Source organism: Lynx canadensis, chromosome B2 (assembly GCF_007474595.2).
Source record: "Lynx canadensis isolate LIC74 chromosome B2, mLynCan4.pri.v2, whole genome shotgun sequence".
Classification (NCBI taxonomy): domain Eukaryota; kingdom Metazoa; phylum Chordata; class Mammalia; order Carnivora; family Felidae; genus Lynx; species Lynx canadensis.
This window is the reverse complement of record NC_044307.1, coordinates 8,305,152-8,330,931: the sequence shown is the minus strand read 5'-3', so window position 1 is coordinate 8,330,931 and position 25,780 is coordinate 8,305,152. Positions and strand designations below refer to the sequence as shown.

The 25,780-nt window shown below is 39.7% G+C and overlaps 1 protein-coding gene across 5 annotated transcripts in view; it reads left to right on the top strand.

Moving 5' to 3' along the window:
* CDKAL1 (CDK5 regulatory subunit associated protein 1 like 1) overlaps positions 1-25,780 on the top strand; it is a 714,482-nt gene that overhangs the window by 471,083 nt on the left and 217,619 nt on the right. The window lies entirely within an intron of this gene.

Here is a 25,780-nt window from a genome sequence, read left to right as displayed (position 1 = left end):
TCCAAGCAAACGTGGCCAATCTAATCTTAGGAAATTACTTCTGTTGTTATTTTTAGAATAAGCAATTTTGGTTCAACTTGATTAACCTGAAGAAATCAAATATGAGCAATTCATGAATGACATTCTCCCTATCTACACAAAAGGCCCAAGGGCACAAAATTTCATTTTAAGAATTTTATTTGTGAACTGTACACTCAATTGCTTTCTAAATCTTTTCATCTATAATTTTTGCAATATGGTGGATCGTCTCTGCATCACATGTAAATACATAATGTGTTTTACTGGCACTCATCTTAATGAAATAGAACAAAATCGAAATAGCATATTAACTTTTTGTATTGAAATCTTCTGTTGTTGTTTGTGCATTTGATGTTTGTGCTTGAGATTCAATATGGATTTTGTTTCAGCATCTTTCTCTCCATCAACATCAATTTTAGGCAATCACAGGAACATATAATCACAGGAACATTTCCTATTTAGTTAACATTAAATATTGCCTCAAGAGTTCTCAATAGGCAGAATTCTGAGGCCCATGATTGGAGATTGGGCTTGTTTAAAATCCACTGAGATTTTCTTTACGGAATTTTTCGGGGTAAAGCACGGGCAATCCGTGAGACAAGGCATATCTTGCCTACTGTCCTCCTGGAAGCATCTGTGCTCGGATGCATTTCTTGACTATTAAAAAAAAAAAATGCAGCAGCCATAGGTTTCATTTTGAGCATAACTCACATTTGACAGGAAAACTTTACTTTTATCTGTATTTTAAACTATCAGAGTCATTAAAGAAGCATCTAATCTAGGGGTCAGCAAGCTTTATTGGTAAAGAACCACATAATAGTTAGACTTTGTAGACCAAGAAACAAAATGAAGGATAAAATGTCTACCCTCTGTCTATAAGGAAAACAAATTTTTGCAAAATTTTTATTGATAAAAATATAATGTAGTGCAATATTTAAAATACAGAACTGGGGCACCTGGGTGTCTCAGTTGATCGAGCGACTCTTGATTTTGGCTCAGGTCATGATCTCAGGGTGGTGGGATCAAGCCCCCATGTTGGGCTCTGTGCTGAGTGTGGAGCCTGCTTAAGATTCTCTCTCCCTCTGCCTCTGCCCCCTCCCCCTCTCACATTCCTTGTAAGTAAGTAGAGATAGATAGATAGATAGATAGATAGATAGATAGATAGATAAGTACATAAGTACATAAGTACATAAGCATGTAAGTACATAAATACATAAAGAACATATAGACCGACTGGTAAAAAGACCTACTTTATTTGGATAACCTTTCACTATTTGGGGTTCGTGATTTAATGTTCCCTGTCATCAAAACCAGTTGCTAATGTTCATTTGTCAGTGCTGATGTATAATGAGATTTACGTATTTTTTTGAAAATGTCCTTTCATCACCCAGATACGCAATGCCAAATATTGATAACAATTCACGATGTCAGTTTATCATGGCTTGAGCTGAACGTTTTTGTCACTCGCAAAGGATTTATAGAATTGTATTAGATCCTTTACTTGATATTTGCTTTTTATCAGATCAGTCACTTCCAACTGAAGGTTTGGTTGAAACTCCTCAATTACAGAGCTAAATGAGCTTTTAAATATAGACGTTTCCTTCGCAGTCATACTGAGACCTGAAAAATGCTGTAGTTTGAGCTCAGAAAATAAATCTGCATATTTGTGTGGGAATGGAGACCACACTTAACGCTTTTAAGTTTTGACATAATGGTAAATGTGTAACAGGCCTTCACATTGCTTGTGAATTAAACAACCTAATTGTGAAAAATGACCTGACTGAAGTATAGGTTTTGCGTGAAAACATTATTTGCCATGTAATACTAGGTTGGATTCATTAAGAAATCTACCAAAAATATTTCAAAAGCTAATTTTCAAGACCATTCAGTGTTTGATAATAGTAGTTGAAGGTGGTTCTTCTCATAAAGAAAAATTTTAATGATCTACCCTGATCTCAAAAAATTCACAATATAACTTGGCCACTGTGAAGCCTTAGAAGTAAGTAGAGCAAGTCAAAATACTCTGCTTCTGTTTCTGACAAAAATGTGTGCAACTCATGAAAGTTAAGTGCCCAGGAGTGAATGAAGTTCACTGTGGACACTACCAGCTCCGTCTCATGGAAGATTGAAATATTTCTGCAAAGCACCTGCATAAATAACGTCACAGGCTTTCATTTTCGGAAGCTTGTTGGTGTGTGTGTGTGTGTGTGTGTGTGTGTGTGTGTGTGTGTGTTTCGCACATAGTTTCAGCCGGCATCAGTTGCAACGCATCGTGGCAGATACCACTTCAAGTTGTAATGAGTTAGTGTTGTCTCGCAGTCTTTGAAAGTGTCCCTGCCCATGGTTGCTCCATGCAGACTATTCTGTAGAGGCTAATTTTGGGCCACTTCAGTTGTGGCATTGGCTCCACAAATGAAAATAGCAGTATTGGTAATATCTCTTGATTCATCAGAGCCACGGATCAGTGCCCAAAAGCATTTGCTTTGTTTTCTAATTGACCGTCGGGTTTGGTCCCGATACCCTCAACGCAGTGTGGTTAGAACATTGTAGTGACAGGTGAGACCAGAGGAGTTGGATCATGACGGGCTTTACTTGGCTGCCGATCATAAAGGCTGGAGATGAGTCTTGCAGGACATCAGTTACTTGTTTTTGTTGTTGTTGTTGGACTTCTATTTAGTTTGTTTGCTTGACCTCGTAGTCCTTTATTGAAAAAAAATCATAATCTCAAATGGAAACCCAGTCTTTAACAGTTAAATCTGAAGTGGCTTCGGTTGAAGACTCAGGAGGCCTGACACCCCATAGGTCTGAGGTGCTGCTCAGGCCCTGTCCCCTTAGCCTTTCTTGCAAAACAGTCTGAAAGCCAGTGTTTTTAGCACAACTGAGAAACAGGTGGTACAATGGCGTACTTTGAACAAAGGTAGGAGCCTGTCTGGTCACCTGTTATGTATTTGACCTTTTTTTCAGGTTTATTTATTTTGAGAGAGAGAGAGAGAGAGAGAGAGCGTGCGTGCAAATGCGTATGAGCATGGGAGGAGCAGAGAGAGAGAGGAAGAAAGAGAATCCCAAGCAGTCTCCGTACCGCCAGCACAGAGCCCAGTGTAGGGCTTGAGCTCACAAACTCTGAGATCATGACCTGAGCCGAAAACAAGAGTCAGATGCTTAACTGACTGAGCCACCCAGGTGCCCCTGAGCTAAGTCTTTTTAAATGTCTCATTTGATCCTCTTCGCAACATAATCAGTAGGTATCATTCCCATTTTATAAAATGAAGAAAAGATCCAATTATATAGTTATTATTTTTTTTTAGTACTGTTAATTACAAGATCTCAACTTTCTAGAATGGCTCAGTGAAACTTTCTGCAGTGATGGAGATGTTCTGTATCCGTGCTGGTGAAGGTGATAGAAAGTTGCTGGATGTGGTTATTGAACACCTGAAAGGTGGCTAGAGTAGATGAGGAACTGAATTTTAAATTTGATCTTACGTTTAATTCATTTTCATTTTAATAGCCACAGCAGATAGCATTTCTTGTATTGGAAAGTTCACATTCTAGTGTAACAGTCTCCAAGTGATTCTGGGGTTTGTTTGTTCTCTGGTGATTCTGTCTCACTTCACCACTTGCTTTGGGAGATTATTATGTAGTTTGTCTTTCAATATTTTGTTAAATGTGTCACATATTTGATTCCACCTACTTCAACCAAGAAGTTGACAATCAGGTCTCAATAAAACTTACGTATGGGATTTAACTTTTCCTTCCTTAAGAGGGGCACTAATGAGTCGTTCACTGACTCATTAATATTTATTAAGCACCTACTTTATGTCAAGCACTGAGCTGGACCCTGGGCATGTAGCATGCCAGCTGGACACAGTCACTGTCCTCAAGGAACTTCGTAGTCCCAGTGGAGAAAACAGAAACAAGCAGCAATTACAATAGAATATCGGGCAACAGCAGTGTTGGGGAGCTCGGGAAAGGCACTGAAATAACAGCACAAGTCCAGGACATGTTTCCTGGAGGAAGTGCTCTTTAAGTAGAGGCCTAAATTGCGAGCAGGGGTTAGCTGTGCCGGACGGACTTGGAGGAGGAGTGGGGAGAGTGTTGTGTGTGTCATGAGTACAGGCTAGATAGAGAGTTGGGGCTCCAAGGAAGGGCCTGGAGTTCGGTGGGGCCAGACTGTGTGAGACTTGGAGCCTGCAGGATGCACTCTGTAGGGGTCAGCTTCTGAGGGGCACAGCGGGGCAGAGAGGGCAGGGCGCTGCTGGGGGCTGGGAGCGGGTGAGGAACAACAGAATAATTAGCACAAAGTATAAACCTAGAAGATATTTAGGAGTTTAATAAAAAGAAAAAATTTTTTCACGGTGATATCACTGCACTTCTTACTGGCCACGCTTACTTTCATTCCTATCCCTTGGTGAATTAATTCAGGCTGCAGAGAATTTTCTGAGTCTATCAGTGAGAAGAACTGTTAGTCTCCACCTTTAAGAGACGAGATGTACTCTGAAAAAGCTGATTTCCTTTTGCTTTTCAGAGGTGCTTTTTGTACAGGTCTGCAGTTCCTTTCTGAAACAGTCGTTCCTTTTTTTCTTCAGCTGCCCTCATATATTATAGTACCTTGAAAGGTTTGTTTCAAAGATGGCCAGTGTATAAAGTGTTTTTCTTCTGCTGGTTTTGTATGTAGTTTTTACTTTCCTAATCAGTGGGTAAAGAAACTATTAATTCTCTAGTGTATTTATCTAGCACTGGTTTAGGTAATAATACTACCTAAGAATGAGTATTCACAAATGTGTGTTGCAGACTTATTCTCACATTCAACTTCCTTGGTGAGAGCCAAGTCTGTAGAAGCAGCTGTGTAAAATAATATCCATCAATTTGATGGTTGTTGGTGATATCACTTCACTAGGAATTTCCCTCAGCAATTAGTTTTCTTCTCTTTCTGCTGTTCACCTTGTGGAGAATGGGTGTTACTCTTTGTATCGATAGTTTCTGAAAAGCCAAGATTCTGAAATTGGCCACGGCTGTCCAGGTGATTATGAAAGTTTATCTGTCAAGGTAGAAGAATAGAACATATTTGTGTGTTAACCTGACTTACAACGTCAACATATTTGTACCTGGTACAATACAGAGACTGAGATCTGTACCTTCATTACTTGTGTTTCTCTGTGTTTCATTTCTTGCTAAGCATTGATGGACGTCATAATTCGAAAAGGATTCAATTAATTGCAATTTTTGAAAGCATTTCTGTAAGAAATGGGATCAGAGCAGTGTTATGCCTGCAGAAATCACTCAGATGTTTTTTCTTAGAGAAATTCAAAGTGTGGTTGAAACATGGAGGACTGAACCATACGAACCAATGTCAGTCAATAGACGTTCCATAGAACTTTCTCCGTTGTGACGTCCGCTTTTGCATTTTTTTCTGTCCATGCATGACAGTTTTAATGTTTTACATGGAGGAGTTGTAAAAAATTAGTTTCAGTGGCTGATTTTGTGCAGCAAACATTAAATCAGTTCCCATGAACAGCCCCCTGGTTCAAAACCCTTAATAAATGCAAACTTTATTTTTAGTAATGACCTTTCGTAATGTGAGCCTTGATCCATTGAGATGCTGTTCACTTTTGATGCATCTCCAAATCCCTTTTTTTATGCATTTTAAATCAACACACGCTTGCTCTGAATTTATGCATGTGGATAGACGGAGATGTAATTTAAACACATCTGTTCAAATATGCATTTCAGATCAACTTGGTGCCGGTTCTCATAATACGATGGAGTTTTTGACGGGTATTATATCCCTAAAGTACACAACAGATGGTATTTATTAGAGAATGAATAGAAATGAAGTTTAAGGATGTTGAGCTTTTTGTCTTAAGTCACTCATTTTTTAGTCATAAAACAATAATGGTCTGACGTCCTGTGCCCCTATGTGATCATTCTTTGTGTGAGACTGTTTTCTTTCAGATGAGTGTCTCTCAGTCAAATTGAGATTAAAAATATCTTTTTGTTGCATAGCCACCATCATTGAGAAGACTCAATGAGAAAGAGAGAGAGTAAATAATAGGCATTAACAATTAGATACTAACTACAATTAATACTTTATAAGTCATATAGATAATGGATTTTAAAAGATTGAATAGCCTCACTAAAAATCTTCATTCGCTCTTAGGAATATGTCAGTGCATAGTTCAGATTTATTAGAAGTTATTTTTATATACTGGGGTCATTATTTCAATGCCTAAAATAAAATTTCTTTACTCATCTTCAAAGCTTACCTCCCCCCCCCCCCCCCCCCACAAATCCTTGTACTAAGAATGACATGATATATCTATGGTAAGTTGACCTAAAACTAATATTCACTGCCGTTCAGATTTACTATTTTCAGTTATGAGCTGTACTTAAATGGTTGTCCTTTCAACAAATATAGAAAAATATGACAAAAACATGTACCGCTCTTTCCCTAATTCCTCGCCCCCCTTCCACTCTTCCACGCGCTGCACCCCCATGCACCTTTATGCCCACACCTGCAGATAGGAAGCTGACAAGATTGCAGTTGCCCTTGTACCGACGAACCCTTGATGGGAGACCAGTGACTATTGCACGGTTTTGAGAGTGGTAATAACAGGCTTTTAGCACTTATTTCTTTCTCCTGAATTTATAACACGAGGAACCATTTCCAAAGAGCTGGATCAAGGATAAGAAACAAAATCTATATATGCATGCTTTTTTCTTGCATTTGATAGAAGCTATATTCTCACATCCACAGTCAGAGGCAAAGAAGCCAGACCGACATGACTTGTGAGCTATTACCGATTTCTGCAGACACCACCACAAATAAGTCTTTTTCTCAGAGATTTAGACAGAGCGAGTGCAAAAGGAGAGCGATGATTTGTGAAGGGACCTGCAGGTATGTTAGTCAGTAATAGAAAACATTTTAAAATATTTGAAATAATATAATTGCTTTGCACCGGGAACACGTACATGAATAAAAGATGTGAGCAGGTGTCCTGCTAGTATGGAACCTCATGCTGTTGTATTTATTGGAAATATGCACGCCATCAGCAGATTTAAATTTGTAAAAAGTAATCGAAACAGAAGGCTTGAATAAAAACTCAGGCTTAAAAATCATGTAACTCCCTTAAACTGCATTTCCAATTTAATAAAATACAGTTCGTGCATCAAATTACCTTTCTATCTTAGATTTTTCACTGTAACCCTGAAAATCATACTTTTCTTGGTATTTCAGGTTTTTTGCACTAGCACAACATATAATCCTTGCCTGTAATGTTTGGCTTCCTGTTGCATAATCTGTTAAGGATTTTTGTAGCATTTACAATTTTTGATTAGTAGAGTCCTGCTGTTTACTGTATCTCTGGGTTGTAATTTTTATGGTTAGTAGCATACAGATGTGTAATATTTATTATCATAGTCAATGTACAAAGACACATTTCCTTATTTCATGTTCATCAGTGAAATCGGTTTTAATACAATTACATGGATAACAGCGTTAACTTTATTTTTTTTTTTAATGTTTATTTATTTTTGAGACAGAGAGAGACAGAGCATGAACGGGGGAGGGTCAGAGAGAGGGAGATACAGAATCTGAAACAGGCTCCAGGCTCTGAGCCATCAGCCCAGAGCCCGACGCGGGGCTGGAACTCACGGACCGCGAGATCATGGCCTGAGTCGAAGTCGGACGCCCAACCGACTGAGCCACCCAGGCGCCCCTAACAGCGTTAACTTTAAATAAGGGAATGGTCACCTAGAATTTCGTTTGCCTTTTGGTGAAAGTGGTTTTCTTCCTTTTGTTTTGTTGTATTTGTTTGTTTGTTTGTTTCACACTATTTTTATCCCTTTTATGTTTTTAACTACCAGGGAAAATTTAGTCAAAGTGCTCGAGTTTTAATCCATCTTAAGTCTACTGTGGTTTCCTCCCCAACATTTCTTATAATTTGGTCATCTTACTTATTTTTTAACCTTAAGCTTACTTCCTACCCACCCTACTCTACCCCCATTCCCACCATTCACCCCATCCCTGCTCCTCTACTAATGAACACATTTTGAGAACCTCACTATGCGTGAAACCCTGGGGAGATAAAAACTTGCTACAACCTGGCCCCCACCCTCACTGTACTTAGGGTCCATCACTTACACAACGAATGCTTTTCTGGTGACGCTCGATACTCCATCAGTAGGTGTCTGAATTAATGGCCTGTTCTCCATCCTTTCTCTTCCAGGCTTCACATCTAGAATCCTACTGACTTCCTTTATTACCAGCTCTACCGCTTTTCACCAACACATGCCTCCACCCAAGTCAGCCACCTAATCAGTCACACTTTTGATGATTATACAGTTTGCCACGCTCCTTCCCCTCACCATCCCCAGTCTCGCTGTCCTAGCGAAAGCCATCATTATCTTGTGCCCTGTCATCTCTGTGTCTTCCGAGTCTTCCTTAGGGTGCTGCTAGAATCATCTCACGGAGGCACAGCTTTCAAGCATTGCTCCTCCCAGAAGCCTCTGATAGTTCCTTTTCGCCAGGCTTGTGTATGTTGTTCCTATCCTCCTCTTTAGCTGAAGTTCCGGTACTCCTTGTCATGCGTGCCCTGTCCTGTGGTGTTGGTTCCTTCTTTTTTTTTTTTTTTGCCTGAATGCCTTTGCTCTTGCTTCTCCTTCTGTTGAGAGTATTCAGGCACCTTTTCTCTATCTGTGCTGTTCAGTGTAGGAGCCATACGTGTTTGCTGAGCACGCGGAATGTAGAAAGTCCAAACCACCATGTGCTGTGTGATATACATAGCGGCTTTCAAAGACTTCATATGAAAAAAAAGAGTGTAACATATCTCGTTAATGTTTCTATTGATTGCACGTTGAAATGGCAATAGTTCATGCGTTTTTGGGTCATGTATTTTTAGTTTCACCTCTTTCCTTTTGTCATACGACTGCTAGGAAATTTGCAGCTACATATGTCACTTGCATTCTAGTCCTGCTGGACACTGGTGCCCTCTACCATCCGCCTGTGTCCTCTGAGCCCCTTTCGCGAAGGCTTCCGGCGTCTCTGTCCTCTCCGCATCGTGTTACTGTAGCTCTTCTTTGCCCCGCTCTCGTAGCGCGTGACCACCGCGCCTCCGCTTGTAGTTATTTATGAGGAGGTGGTGTGGCCCTGAGGTCAGAGCTCAGAAGTGGCCACCACAATGCCTGCGATCCACGTCACGGTCCTGCCGCTTACTGACTTTAGGTCCTGGGGCCGGTCACTCAGCCCTACTGAGCTTCAGTTTCCTTTCTGTAAAACAGCCATGATGTGAGTACCTACCTTACAGGAGCACTGGGGGATTAGTTGAGTCAGCGTATGAGGAGCACTTAGAGCAGTGCCTGGTGCAAAATGCAACGGGGATGTTTTCCGTAGCTACTGATGTTACCGCTGCTGCTACTGCTGCTTCCTGGTGGACCCCTGACGTGTCTCTGACTGAGAGCTTCAAAGGCGGGGATGGCACCTTGCCGTCCTGTGGCACGGGGCCAGGACATGGGAGGTCCTCCTCCTGTGATATTGATGATATTGAATGTTGATTGGATGCATTGTCGATTTAATTGATGCTGTCGATTGTGTTGAATTTTCCTTGAGGAGCCATCACAACCCCAAGTGACTCCTCTGCCAATGTTAAAAAAAAACAAAAAACATTTAAGGTTCTTTCACCTTCCCCAAATATGTGTAATAGTGGCTCTTTCTTCTATTTTCCTGTCCTCAGAGGTATATCCTAGGCAGTACTCGTAGAAATACCTCCAAGACTGCCCTTCCTTCCTTTCATAAAGCATATTGGCCTCAGCAAAGAGCATGTCCTGTCTGAACGTTCTCAGCATTTGTCGCCCTCCGGAAACGGTTCTGTTCACCATCCCTACCTTGGTGCCAGGACGTGCCTTCACGTTTCGCTCTCCGTGTCATTTCTTTGTGATGTTCTATTGCAGTCGGCGTGTTTGTGTTCACATTTCATGCAAGTGTCATCATGCGACCGAAGACAGTTCTTGTTCAAGCCTGCCTGGAGCACGTGACTTTGCCTTGAGGGCGACACGGCTTTGTGCGGGAGGCCTGTTGTTCCTGACTGTGCGGCCCTGTCTTAGACACTTAGCTGTGATGAGAGAGCCATCGGTTGTCTCTTGCCACCTGGGGTCTCTCCATTTACTCTTCTGATCAGGATTGGTTCTGTGAGAACTGTTTGCCGAGGGAAACTGTGTGCTGTAATTGGAGCTCCGTACATAGACTGAGGTGGAATATGAATTCCGATGACGTCACACTCTGTTCCAGTGAACGTCAGCAGACTCTGCGTTAGGAAGTGGCCGTCTGGGGCCCTGTGTACCCGGTCATGTCCTCAAATCTCTACATTTTTTCCTTGTTGCTCCTGCCCCGCACCCCACCTGAGCCCTAATTTCATCTCCTTTGTGGCTCATAATGCCATTTATTCCACCGCCCCTGCTTACCCCACCCTTCTCCCTTCCGTGGTATTGAACCTGACACTGTGATCACATCACCGTCTACCTCAGCCGGTGGCTGGGAATGACGCACAAGCCCCAGCGCACAACCTATGCTTCTGTTTTCCTGGCCCCTTCGTTGGAGGTACTCGATGCGTGTTCGCTGCATTGAATCAGATCGTCTTTAAACCGCCCAGTAGACCTTGCCTAGGCCGTGTCACGCTTGCTGCCAGCATTGGTGGTCACAGACGGAACTTTTCTCCTTTACTGCTCTCTGACATCACAGCACCCAAATCTTTGGCATGGGCTGTCCTTCCCGAGAATTATTCAGGTTAGCAGGTTGGAGAGGCAGCTGTTAGGGTTGGAAGCCCGATTCCTCCCTTGCCAAGACTTCCCCTCTCTAAACCTCTGCATGGGAAACCTATCACTCGTTCCTTCTCACAGGGTTGTTTGGATGTCCGTGAAGTAGTCTAGAAAAGGAGTGTCAGCGTGTGACCCTTCGTGGGTCTTTGCAGCCATTACCTGCATCTGAATTACAGGAAAGACAGAGATGCTTTGGCTTCTGTGTCAGGCTCCGAACCGTTCAGGACCTGGTGTCGAGCATAAGCTGAATATTCCTCTGATTCTTTTGCCAAAAATGATGTAATCAGGACCGCTTTCTAGACCTTGCGTGGCTTGGGACATGATGCGAAGTGTTAAAAATTAACAGGATTTCTTGTTTTCTCGCTGCCTGTCTGAGCCAAAGGCTAGTTATGTCTATTAATGTTTCTAGTCTCCTGGGGGTCCTATCTCTTCCTCTCATTTTGGCACCACTGAAAATGTGTGTGATAAAATCTGAGCTGTCGTGAATCTTTTTGTTGGCTACTGGCACAGATAGGATATTTGGTAAGGATATTTTTTTCTACATTTCTTTTCACTGGCTGAAAGGATAAGTGCATGAGTGTTGTTTTAACATGAGAGTAATAATTGGATAACTGAGGACCGAACAGGAAGATGATGCTAAGTGGGTGTTTTTGCTGCTTAGCAGTGGTGAGGTCATCTGATGGCACTCATGCTTCTAGATGAGAGCCTCAGAGAAGTTGCTGTGTGAGGATACCTGATATTTGCCGTTTCTGAGAAGGGAGGCCTTTTGGAATAAGTGTATCTGGCACTGTTCATATTCTCTGCCCAACACGAGTGGAGGCAGTTTGTCGTTTAAGATCACAGACTCTGCTACTGACTGCTGTGTGACCTTGGGCAGTTTACTTAATCTCTCTGTGCTCCGTTGCCACGTCTATAAAATGGGAATGTACTACGTACCTTGTGAACTGCTTTGAGGGTGAAATGAGTCAGTATCACGCCAAGCACTGGCACAAAGTGCTCAGTAAGTGTCAGAGAGGCGGGTGTCACAAATGCCACAGTACGTGTCAACCTGACCCGGAGTTCACGTACGAGTAGTTCATGAATGTTTTTTCCCCTAAACGACGACTTTGGGGGTTGCTGTAGTGTCCTGATGTCCCCTAATGTAGCGGCTTTGTTCTTGGGGTTTGAAGTGCTTCTTGGTTGCGGATCAGCTACCACCTGTGTCACAGCGATGCCCAGTATGCCACCACTGGTGACCCAGGTGTCGTAAGAGGCAGGCTGCCCCCCAGAGGGCTGTTGGGGCCCGCGCTGAGCCGGGTTACACACAATTGGGAAGAGCCTCAGAGTGTTCTCAGGATTGCTGGAATGTGTCTTAGGTGATACCGTGTGGCTGTGCCGACGACCAGCCAGGCCCTTCTGGAGGGTGGAGATTTGGGCCAAATGGGGACCCAATAGGCAGTGTCGTGGAAGGTGATGAGCCCTCTAGGTAGAAGGTGCAGCGCCCACTGACCAGGCACATTTCATGTGTGTTTCATACAGAAGGGACCCGTGGCCACCTTTTGCCCCAGCAGCCCTCACAGATCTAGACTGTCCAGAACTTTGCCAAGAGCATATCATTTCGTCAGTAAATGATGTTTGAATGATGGGATTTATCACCTTCAAAAATAGAAGAGAACAACTGTGAGGCAGAATTAGAATGAAGCCTCCTTTTCCGTTTCGCATCCACCTTCAGCTTCCGGGATTCCAGTGTGAACCCCTTTCTCTGCAACTTTAAACAGAGGGCTGCAAATAAACTTAGGTCATTTATTGATTTGTTTTTCCAGGTCATTTAAAATGAACATCGATCCCCTGTTAGTATTTTAGTTATTTCTATAAATAGAAATATTGAAGGGGAAACAACTATTAGCTAATACTTTTTTTTTTTTCCTTAGTACTCATTTGAGAAAGATGTCCTTCCTTGTAAGCAGGACAGGTCAGTACCAATGGCCAGGATCCTGGTACCAGTGGCCTGGACCCCAGTGAGAGGCTGCCACTTCCAAAGCCCCCTGCATTGCCTCTTCTCTCCCCCTGCCAGATGGGTCAAGGCTAGAAGTTCACCTTTAGGACTTTAAAGTAAAATACTATGATGGATATGAGATAAAACGGGAATTAATCACTAATAGGTATGAGGAAAGCCTGTTGCCTTACTGACTTCATTCATTCATCCCCCTGTCTTTTTTGCCCCATTCTCCCTTCCCCGTCACCTTTTAAGCCACTGAGCAGCTCTGTGTGCTGAACTGTGTGTGCTGTCCCATTACTGCTGAGTGTAGGGATATGAATACGACCCCACCCTTGACCTGCAGATGCTAATGGTTCACTTGGAGGCGTAAGACAGGGATACATGTGAAAGGTACTGGGCAGATCATAACAGGGCCACCAGAGGTCTGAGGTGTGACCTTAATTGTGTGACTGAACTGAGACGCAGAGAGAAAATCAGGAAAGACTTCATCAGAGAGGTAGGCTTCAGGGGACGATTGCGCAGAGAGAGAGTACTCTGATTTGAGTTGTGTCAGTGCATATTTAGCGACCGTGGAAAAGGTTGATTGGGGCTGTATATTGGAGAGTGTCATATGCCCACTGTCCTCTTATACTCACCCTGGAGTGTCCCCGGGAGTACTTAGAGCAAACATCAGAGTCGTGGGCTTGGTTGGCTAGAGTCTCTACAGATAATAAATATTTTTGGCTTTGTGAGTCATACCATCTCAGTGGCAACTGTCACAGTTACTCAGTTCTGCTTTTGTAGCCAAAGCAGCCTTAGACCGCATGTAAATGAGTGGGTGTGGCTGTGTTCCAATAAAACTTTATTTACCAAACAGGTGATGGCTGAATTTGGCCCTTGAGCCATAGTTTGCCATTCCCTTGATATATGATATTTAGGGTAACCTGAATTGAAAACCAAACAAAATGCGAGTTCAAGTAATACGGAATAAAGGATATCGTTGTGAATAACATTCTACTGTGTTCTGATTTGGTGGCTTCTGTTGCATGCTTGCCCTCTCTGTGTGTATGTATTTTTTTCAGTATTATTTATTATGCTGCTACACGAATTGCATTTTAGGATGGCGTAAGTCTTGAAATGTGGTATCTCTGAGTGCCATTTCTTGATGATGACAACACTTCCATTAAAAGCAAAAATTTGCCTGATTTCTTACTTATGATGGGCCGAATATTAGAGCCAACTGCATTAGGACCATATAATTTTATAAATTATTCTCCCTGAGACCTGATGGCTAGCTGCCTTCCAATTGTGCTTTCCTATTAAAGAATGCTGTGATCTGGGTTTGACTCTCTAAAATTTCAATAAGTGGGGGTTTTTTTTTCAAACTGTAATTTTAAAAGATTTAAGAAACTTGTTTAACTTTATAGTTTTTGCCCTGTCCTGATATTCATTTAATTGGTTCTGCTAATGTGAATGCCCTTTCAAATATGAAAAAAATAAAGCAGGAAGGAAAAGTTGATTATTTCTGTAATTGGATTTTCTCTTGAATAAAATGATTTCACCCACGTTATCTTTCTGACTTAAGGGATGGGGGTGGGGGAACCAGTTTTCTTTCACATTGTAGTCAGAAGCAGACAGAAGAAGGTATAGTCTGTTCCAAGGTATCAGAAGACCATATTGGTTTTGGTTGTAATTAATTACTGATGCTGAATATACTCTGGCCCCTGCTTTCATTCCCAAATCTAAATTTCCACTGTGTGCAAAATAATTCCATCCAGGAAGAATTCTAATTACTTTAGTAATTATCATCTTATCTCTAAATGGAATTCAGACATTTGCTGCAGTTTATGAATGTTGGAAATGTTTCATTTCCTTTTCACCTTGAATAACAGAAAAATACACATTACTGAATCTGGCTTCATTGAACCTTATAATTCATGTTACCATAGAAACAGAAAAACTCATATAAGAATTGTGTTAACAGTACTGTAGATAGTAAATACCTTCACTTCAACCAGCAATATCATAAAATGATTTTAATAACAGATGTGTAAAAACTCTTTGAGATTTAATATGGTTCCTTTTAAATATTATAACAATATTACTCAGTATGCTTACTTACACTTTTTAAAGCAATATCTTTGGTCTTATGTAAGGCTTTGTGCTTATTCCAAAATATTTGCTGTGGAATGCAGGCGTAACGTTATGGGATAAAAAACTTACTTAACACAGTATTTACTTAATTTTTAGTTAACAGTAGTGATTCATTTGGTTTTTTGCTTGAAGCCAAACTGTATATTCATGATTTATCCTGGGTTTAGGAACATAGTGGATGACACTAAATTCTTTGATGTCCTCTGCGTCTGCTTGGCGCCCCTCCCTTTTTTGCGCCTTTTTTTTGTTAACTACCTTTTTTATTCCAAAAACTAAAATTGTACCAAATTTAAACTAAATAAGCCATCTGGATTTTTATTTAGCATACTAAACGTAGTTTTATTGGGATACCTGGGTGGCTCAGTCGGTTGAGCGTCTGACTTTGGCTCAGGTCATGATCTTACGGTTCATGAGTTCGAGCCCCGTTTTGGGCTTTATGCTGACAGCTGGGGGCCTGGAGCCAGCTTCAGATTCTGTGTGTGTGTCTATCTCTCTCTGCTCCCCCCCCCCTAAAAATAAACATTAAAAAATTTTTAAGTAGTTTTATTGATTTTGAAGAGAGGTAATAATTTAAAAAAAAAACCTAATTGCTACTACATTTTTTTCTCAAAAAGAGGCTTTAAAAGGCTATCTTGGATTTTAAATATCACTTATAATTAGTATGTGAATTACCAGCAGATTTTGGCTAATATTTGAAAACTGTCTCTTCAACCAAATTAGATGTAAACTTCTCTATAACATTCACAAATTTTATGTGTTCTGCTTTGAAGAACATACATACTCATTTATAGGAATACATCTATATTCTTTGTATTCAGTGTGCAAACAGAGTTGAGGCTTTACTAGCCCTATCTTTTACCACTTATTCCATCTATTACTGTACCCAAACACAATGTGGTTTGTGTAAATGTAACTTCATTAAGGTCATAGAATAGGACACTGGTGAGTTTGATTGTTTCGATCTCGGCCCAGTTAGAAAGAAAAACTATGCAAGGTGTACCTATCAGAAGATATTTAGTACAAGGAATTTATGACATAGAAGTTAGAAGGCTGGAAAAGTAAAGGTGGGGAGATGAGATAACCAGAGGATAATAATTACTGAAAGCAGTTGCTGCCAGGAGGGCTGGGGGAGCAGAAGGGCAGAGTTTGTGTTACTGGGTCCTGGGAGCACCGACCCCAGGGGTTGCCACCTCACCAGCAGGAAGTGACCACTTTGAGAGGCACCGAAGTTTCTCCCTGCTTCTGATCTCCTGTCACACCTTCTTTCTCAAGACCTAACAGGAGGCCAACTGCCAAAGGAATCAAATGTACTTTTTTGGACTTCTGGCCCCAGTAATACGATTAAAAGTAGATGAGTGTGAGGCTGAGATGTTAGTAAGAGTAACACCAGTTTTCATCATCTCCAAAATAATATAATAACTGACTATATCGCTGATTTTATATTAGGTTAAACTTTATGAAATTGGCAGTAACTGACTATTTTTAATTTTCAAACAAAACAAATGAAACAGCAATATGTAACTCAGCTTCCAGATTATACTAAATCTACTACTGCAGAGATGATGATTTCACTCATTGTAGTCAGATGAACCTTTTCTCTTAGGAAAAAAAATAAATGTCTCTTACATACACTGTGTCATTAGGTCAAAAGTTGCTTGTGTTTTTTTTTTTCCCCCTAATAATTTCTTGGCTGATCCAAAAGCATTCATAGAAGTATCTCCTAACCTTATTTGGGTCACAGAAGACTTTTAGAATCAGAAGAAAACTGTAGTCACTTCTCCCTGAAATATACACATAAAAATTTGCGTGCAATTTTCAGGAATCCACAGACTCTGAGAGAAATTTTAGAATGGCATAAAGAAAGGGCTATATTGGCATTGGCACTTCTTTGACTTTTTGTTTCTTGACCTCTTACTCATGATCAGCATGTCTGTCTGAAATGCATACTGCAGACACCCACCAACCTCTCATGAGTTTAACATCAGAAGAGTGATTCTAGGTACTTAATCAGTGAACACAAAAGAGAGAAACGGATGGATGGATGGATCGATGGATGGATGGACAGGTGGACGGACAAACGGATGCACAGATAGACAGATATTTATTCATTTGAGGAGACTTCACCAAATGAGAAGATTATCTACAGAACTGCTCATGAAGCCATTTACTTTCTAAGTAATTTCTGAGCTGTTTTTATTTATTTATATTTAGCAGGTTTAAATTTTTTTTTTTCAACATTTATTTATTTTTTGGGACAGAGAGAGACAGAGCATGAACGGGGGAGGGGCAGAGAGAGAGGGAGACACAGAATCGGAAACAGGCTCCAGGCTCTGAGCCATCAGCCCAGAGCCCGACGCGGGGCTCGAACTCACGGACCGCGAGATCGTGACCTGGCTGAAGTCGGACGCTTAACCGACTGCGCCACCCAGGCGCCCCATAAATTCTCAACTAGTATTAACTAGTTTTTCATTTGTGCACTTTCAACATAATTAAAATTCCAGAAACAAGCTAAGCAGTAGTATAATTCCTTCATTAGATATTTTAGGAATTTTGTCAAGCTGCACCACAGCCAGAATATTATTCACATCTAGAGCATTTTTTTTTTTTATACTTTACACATAAATCAATTCACCAAATGTTAAGGTCTTCTAATTTTTTTTTTCTGTGATAAAGAATATCAACCTGATCGTGTCATGCAAACTCTATTTGTCTCTTACACTCCTCAGTTACTCCTTAGATCATTTTCTGCTAGTACCGATCTACGGCACAAAGTACAAAAGAAATGCGAGCAGCAATTATGGGCCATTGGTGTACTGAAAGGTGGAGGAGTCCAGGTTCAAGGTATTTGGTAGAGTGTTGTTGTTCCTCACTTCTGTTCATTCCTTAAGGGACACAGAAGCAAGTTGACATCTATTAAGCATCTGTGTGCCAGCTGCTATTATAAATGCTTTATATTCATCACATCACTTGATCTCTCAACAGCCCAGGAAGGGATGTGCTCTCATCCCCGTTTTGTAGAAGAGAAGGACCTGAGGCTCAGAACAGTAACAACACTTGTGAAAACGTGACTAGAAACCAGGGACCCAAATCCAGATTTAAAATCTCATTTCTTTCTACCGATACTGTTGCTGCTTCCTCTCTCTCAGCCATCTGGAGATAGGAATAATTATATCTACCTGCTTCTTGATGAGTGATGATAATGATAAAAACAAGAAAATACCTTATGAAGAATAAATTTAGCACATAGCCATTTAGGTTTTAAATGCCTCCGTATTCATTGAGGTACATTTGTGGAAAGAGCACCAACCAGGTGGAAAGGTTTGGGTTTGAATTATGATTCTTCCAGCAATAGCTTGGTGACCTTCGGTAAATCATTTAACCTTTGGAGACCACAATTACCCTCTTTAAAACACAATTCTGCAGATAGAGGCAAGTTTTACTTGCTGTAGTAAATTGCTTTGCAAATATTATTACTGAATATTTTTAACATAAACTCATGATCAGCCACTGCTTCTAGTACATCAGTTCAGTGAGCACCTCAGTAACGCGGGTGGAGAGAAGACTGCTGTATCATTTAGTGATTCTGCAACTCTGGGCAATTTACCACTCAATCTTATTTCCCTAAGGGTACTTTCCCTGTGTCTCCCAGAGGTTAAACTAGAAGTTACCGGGGCGCCTGGGTGGCGCAGTCGGTTAAGCGTCCGACTTCAGCCAGGTCACGATATCGCGGTCCGTGAGTTCGAGCCCCGCGTCGGGCTCTGGGCTGATGGCTCGGAGCCTGGAGCCTGTTTCCGATTCTGTGTCTCCCTCTCTCTCTGCCCCTCCCCCGTTCATGCTCTGTCTCTCTCTGTCCCAAAAATAAATAAACGTTGAAAAAAAAAAATTTAAAAAAAACTAGAATTTACCTAAGTTGCTAACACATTGCCTGGCACTTAGTATCATCCAATAGATGGTAGTTGTTGTCATTTCTTTGACAGGGTTACGATAATGATAGCTAAAACATAACAGGCAGTCTGTGGCTGGCACTGTCCGTAGCAATTAGTACATGTACTAACTCCTTAATCTTATCTAGGAGTACTCTTACTCTCCCAGTTTTAGAGAAAAGGAAACCAAAGCCTACTAAGCCTAAGTAGTTTGCTGTAGAGCATGCAACTCGTTAGTGAAAGAGCCTCTTAGTTATATACGCAAGGGGATATTTTTCTCCCAGATACCCATATGAAGATGAGGGTCATCCAGAGGCACGCCTGTCTGTCTTTGTCTTAGTGACTTACGGCTTTTTAACCCTTATCCTGATGTATAGGCGCTTTTTCTTTCTCAGCTCATGTCCTTTAAGATTTGTTGTTCAGGAGCGCCTGGGTGGCTCGGTCAAATCTGTTAAGTGTCCCACTCTTGATTTTGGCTCATGTCATGATCTCACAGTTTGTGGGTTCAAGCCCCGTGTCGGGCTCCGCACTGGCAGTGCTGAGCCTGCTTGGGATTCTCTGTCTCCCTCTCTCTCTGCCCCTCCCCTGCCCCCCCACCTCAAAATAAATAAACTTAAAAAAATTGTTTTTCATAGAAGTGTGAAAGTAATTTTAAAGCTGCTGACAGTTTTCTCAAATTTACTTGAAAATGTCATACTGTTTCTCCTTAAATTTCCTTTTTTAGGATGAACAGAACGATACCTTGTTGTTGTCTGTTGGTAGCTGGGACACAGTCCTTCTTGCTGTCCTGCTCAGAACATAATTTCCTTTCGACCTTGACCTTACCTTTTTTATCTCTGCCCTTCCCTCCTATTTGGCCATGTTTAATTCTTTGGCTACATCCTGTCGAAAGTTCAGTTGTTAGGACTCTTTGGAAGAGAGTACCTAATGGAGGCTTCCTGCTACCTTTCTGTCTTCAGAAAGGCTTCCTCCCCACCCCACCCCACTTTTAACAGGTTTATTATGGGTATAATTTAGATACCATGCAGTTTGCACCTAATGTAAGTTATAGTTTGAAATTCTTAGTAAATTAAGAATTTGTGCAGCTATCATCACAGTGCAGTTTTAGAATGCTTTACTTAGTAGAACAAGTTTCTTAATGCCTACTTGGAGTCAATCCCTGCTCCCCCCCTGAGATCCAAGCAACGACTGATCTGTTTTCTGTCTGTCTAATTTTGCATCTTATAGAAATTTCATATAAATGGAATTAAACAATAAGTAATCTTTTGTGTCTTCCTTCTTTTACTTCAGAATGTTTTTCAAGGTCCATCTGTGTGGTGCACGTATCAGTAATTGGTTCTCTTTTCTTTGTAGGTAAATTTTCATTGTTCATTTTGTTTATCCATTTACCAGTTGATAGACATTTGGACTATTTCCAGTTTGGGGCCATAATGAGGAATGTCACTGTAAAAATCCACATTAAAGTCTTTGTGTGGACACACGTTTTGATTTCTCTTGGGTAGATTGCTAGGATAGAAACTTTGTTAGTGGCAGTAAGTGTTTCACTTTTTAGGAAACTGCCACACTGTTTTCCAAAGTGACTGCAAAGATTTGAATTCCCACCTACAACGGATAAGTGTTTCTGTTTCTCTAGATGTACATCAATGTCTGTTATTTTTTTAGTGTTTTTTTGTTTAATACAGCCTTCTCCTACTGAGTGGGTGTGGGATCTTAACACGGTTTTAACTTGCGTTACTCTGCCAACTAATGATGTTGAGGCAGCTTTTTATGCACTTATTAGCTATTCATCTGTTTTCTTCAGTGAAGTGTTGGTTAAAATCCTTTGCCCATTGTACAGTTATGTTGTTTGTCTTTTTATTAGTGACTCATATGAGTTCTTCATATATTTTGAATACAAATATTTTCATCACATACATGATTTGCAAATAATTTCTTCCTGTCTCTGGCTTGTCTTTTTGTTTTCTTTATGGCGTTTTTCCAGTAAGTCCAGTTTACCCAATTTTTTTTTCTTTTATTGTGCTTTTGGTGTTAGCGTTCTAGCTAAGAAGTCTTCGCTGAACTCTATCGAGGACACAAAGATTTCTTCCCATATTTTCTTCGGGAAATTTAGTAATTCCAGTTCTTACATTTAGATTTAGTATTAAAGGACTTTCTGTGCATACCATAAGGTAAGGGTCCAGTAAGTTCTTTTTGTTTGTTTACTTTGCGTATGGTATCCATTTGCTCTAGCATCGTTTATTGAAAACACTGTCTCTTGACCTCATTGAATTGCTTTGGCGGTTTTGTTGAAAATTAATTAACCATAAAAGTATATTTGTTGAAAAGTAATTAACCATAAATGTATAAATGTATGGGTGTATTTTGGGGCTGTCCGTGTTCCATTGCTGTGTCTTTATACTAATACCACACTGCTGTGATTACTGTAGGTTTATAGTAAGTCTTTAAGTCAGGTTCATCCATTCCACCAACTTTGTCCGTTTTTTCTCTGGCTACTCTAAGTCCTTTGCATTTCCATATAAATTTTAGAATCAGCTTTTCAATTTCTTCAGAAAAATGTGCTGACATTTTGGTAGCAGTTGCATTGAATATGTGTATCAGTTTGAAGAGACATGCAATCTTAACCGTAAAATATTCCAATCCATGAAAATTATATATTTTCTATTTATTTAGATATTCTTTAATTTCAGTAAATTTTAAGAAAATCTCTTTAAGTTCTGTTTCTAGAGTGTAGGTCTTAGACTTCCCAAATTTATTCTTAAGTATTATTTATGCTATTGTGAATGGAATTGTGTCCTTGGTTTCTTTTTTTTCTTTTTATGTTTATTTATTTATTTATTTTTGAGAGAGAGAGAGAGAGAGAGAGCAAGAGAGAGCAAGTGAGAGAGAGGCACAGAGGGAGAGAGAGAAAATCCCAAGCAGGCCCCACACTGTCAGTGTAGAGCTGGACGTGGGGCTCGATCTCACGAACTATGATATCATTACCTAAGCCCAAATCAAGAGTCAGACACTTAATCGACTGAGCCACCCAGGTTCCCCGACCTTGATTTCATTTTCTGACTGTTCCTTACTAATATAAAGTGTACAGGTGATTTTTATATGTTCATCTTTAGCTCTGCTAAACTGGCTTATTCTAGTAGGTTCATTAGATTCCTTAGAGTTTCCACATACAAGGTCATGTCATCTGCAAAAACCTATATGCTTTTCTTTTTCTTACCTTTCTTGCACTGACTACAACCTCCATAATATATTGAATTATAGAAGTGAGAACAGAAATCCTTGCCTTTTTACTAATCTGAGTGGAAATGCACTCAGTCTTTTACCACTAAAAATGAGGGGCACCTGAGTAGTTCAGTCGGTTAAGCATCTGACTTCTACTCAGGTCATGATCTTGTGGTTTATGGGTTCAAGCCCCGCATCGGGCTCTGTGCTGACAGCTCAGAGCCTGGAGCCGCTTGGGATTCTGTGTCTCCTTCTCTCTCTGCCCCTCCGCCTCTCATGCTCTGTCTCTTTCAAAAATAGAATAAACATTAAAATTTTTTTAAAAATTAAAATTGGTAATTGCTGTAGGGGCACCTGGGTCGCTTAGTTGGTTGAGCACCCAATTTTGGCTCAGATCATGATCTCGTGGTTCATGGGTTCGAGTCCCGCATCAGACTCTGTGCTGACAGCTCAGAGCCTGGAGCCTGCTTCGGATTCTGTGTCTCCCTCTCTCTCTGTCAAAAATAAATAAACATCAAAAAAAAATTTTTTTTCAATGATAATTGCTGTAGACCCCTTAACAGGTTGAGATAGTTTTTCTCTATTCCTTGTTTATGGAGAGTTTTTATCATGAATGGGTGTTGGATTTGTCAACTTAGTTTTCTGCATTTACTGAGATCACCATGTGGGTTTTACCCTTTATTCTTTTAATAGGCTTACTGCATTAATCAAAATTTGTATGTCAAATTTGCATTCTTGGAATTAAAACTTGATCATGATTGGGGCACCTGGGGGGCTCAGTTGGTTGAGCACCCAACTTTATGTCTGCCCTCTCTCAAAATAAATAAATAAACTTAAAAAAAATAAAAACAACTTGATCATGACAAACAATCCTTTTTATATGTTTCTGTGCCCATTTTGCTAATATTTTGTTAAGTGTCTCTGTTTTCATAAAATATATTGGTCTAGAATTTATTTCTAATCTCTTTCTCTGGTTTTTATATCGGCTGCTGCTGGACTTATAAAATGAGTTCCTTTTTCATCTATCTTTAAAGTAGTTTCTATAGAATTGGTTTTATTCTTTCTTAAATGTTTCATATAATTCACCTGTGAAGCCTTCTGGGCCTGGGTTGTTTCATATTGTTTTCTTTTGGTGGCAAGATTTTTAATTTCAAATACAATTTTTCTAATACATAAAAGGCTATTTTGATTTTCTGTTTCTTCTTGAGTCAGTTTTAATAATTTATGTCTTTTTTTTAAGAATTTGCTCATTTCAGCTTAAGTTTTTAACGTCTCTGCACAAAATTGTTCATAATATACCTTGAGTGTCTTTTTCTTTTTAATGTTGGTAGCATCTGTGGTGCTTTCTCCTCCCTCATACCTGAAGCTGTCATTTGTTTTCCTTTTTCCTGTCAGTCGTGCTAATAGTTCAGTAATTTTACTGTTTTGTTTCAAACATATACCTTAACTTTTATTGATTTTTTCTCTATTTTCTATTTCACTGTTTTTTTTAAACCATTATTTAATAATTTACTTTTTAATCCTACTTTGGGTTTGATTTGCTCCTCTTTTTTAGCTTCTTGACGTGGAAGCTTAGACTATTGTGTTTACCTCTTTGTGACACAGACATTTCAAGCCATGAATTTCTAAGTACTTCTTGAAGCTGCATCCCATATATTTAGATGTGTTTTTACTTTTATTCAGAACTAAAAACTGTTTCTTGGGGTGCCGGGGTGGCTCAGTCGGTTAAGTGTCTGACTCTTGATTTGGGCTCAGGTCATGATCTAATGATTCGTGAGGTCAAGCCCCACTTCAGGCTCTGTGCTGATAGCGTGGGGCTTGCCTCCCCCACTCACACTCACTCTGTCAAAATAAATAAATCAACTTTAAAAAATATTTCTTTTAGTTACATGTTTGTTTATGCATAATAATTTTAATAGATCTGGTTCTTTTTTTGGTTATTTTTATTTCTTTCTTTTGAAATAAATAGAATGTGTGCATTAGTCTTAATTTTTCCACATATGAAATTTGAAGCTCATCCTTTTTCCATTTTTTGCCAGTAGAACACCAAATTGCAAGTGAAAGTCTTGAGATGATTAAAGTACAACATTTTAAGTGGTATTTAAAATACACTATGGGGTGTGTAAGTATGTGTTTACTTTTACTCAGGGTAAATAATTAAGTCTTAAAATATTTGGGACTCTCTTAAATCCTAGCCTCTGGCCAGCGAAGAGGTCATGCTCTCCTGATACCCTCCTGATTGATAGATTTGCAGAACTGATCATAGAACCACTTCTGCCACTGCCGATGCGTAATTAGAATCTTTCTCATTAATTCTATTCCCAAGCTATTTAATGAACCCATTGTGCCGGTAAAAAGCTTGTATACGCCAGAAAAAAATAGTGGGTCAAAATGTACCTGTTAATTAAGCTAAGAGAACATTTTCATCTTTCTTTCAGAATTATTTTCTCATACTGCTATGAAAACATAAATATAGAAGGTCTTTTAAATTTTAAAAACATAGAATACCTAGTAATTATATTCATTAGGCTTACAGCTTTCAATACATATGTGGAAATGATCATTTTTAAAAATTTTAGTATTTTGAAAATTCATTGCTTTTCAAAAACAGCATTCGCTGGTAATTAGCATATTAAATATTTGGATTAATGTTCTATTTTACACTTCTTAAATTTCCTCATAGCCACTTAATTAATTTAGAAATTAGTTCACTTCAGACTTCCTTGATTTTCTTATGAACTGAAGAGAATTATTTACTAGGCAAATTAACAGTATAAATATGAGGGTTTTTGTTTTAAGTTGGTTCACCTAAAGAGCCAAATTATTTTTAAGAAGCTTTATTTGCATGTATAAAATTAACGTATAGATGAGCCTCACCTAACATTAAAGTGTAGTCTTTACTTTGGAAACATTTTATAGGCAATCAGTTTATATTCTTATATCCTTAGAAACCAAATAAACTGTTTTTACTTTTATATACTAACATAGGTCTTTTACAAACTCATAGTTGGCCTGTCCTCTCCTTTGTTATCAACTTTCTGTGTAGATTTTCAAATATATTCACACATTGGACATCCCCTTTTTTAACATTTAAGAGGACTCCTGGAAAGGTTTCTCTTTTCTCCTTCACTGTGGGCCTTAATGCCAAAGTAAGCAGGTGTTGCATAATACTGAGCTCCGCTCTCCGGGGTCAAAGAGGATTGGGGGAGGGGGAATCAGTAAGGTACTTTCCTTTGGGAATACCCCATAATCGAGTGCCAAATTCATTCCAGTTCACAGCCTACGACAATAACCAATTGTCTTGGTTTCTACAGTATTTCACAGGCAGTTTCTAAGAGTTTTTTTTTTAATTTATTTCCTAAGGGAGATAGACTCTTCTCTGTCATTTCTGCTGTGATCTATTACTTACAGTTTTAGTTGTGGATTTCTTTTGTTCAGTAGTTATAAGTCAAGTGTAAACATTTGCTAATTAAACTTGTTGACATACTTTTTCTATTCAACATGCTTTTAGTAAGTCTAGAAAATGGTCTTTTTATCTACAGCTTACTGTCAAAACATGTTTTTTATGATTTTCAAATGTAATTTTGATAATCACCTCTGAAGAAGAATGTTTTTATGTCACCATAAAAATCAAAAAAATTGCTTTTCAAATATGCTCTGTTTCATTTTTCTCTGTGCACATTATCTCTTTTTCTGTTTAGCA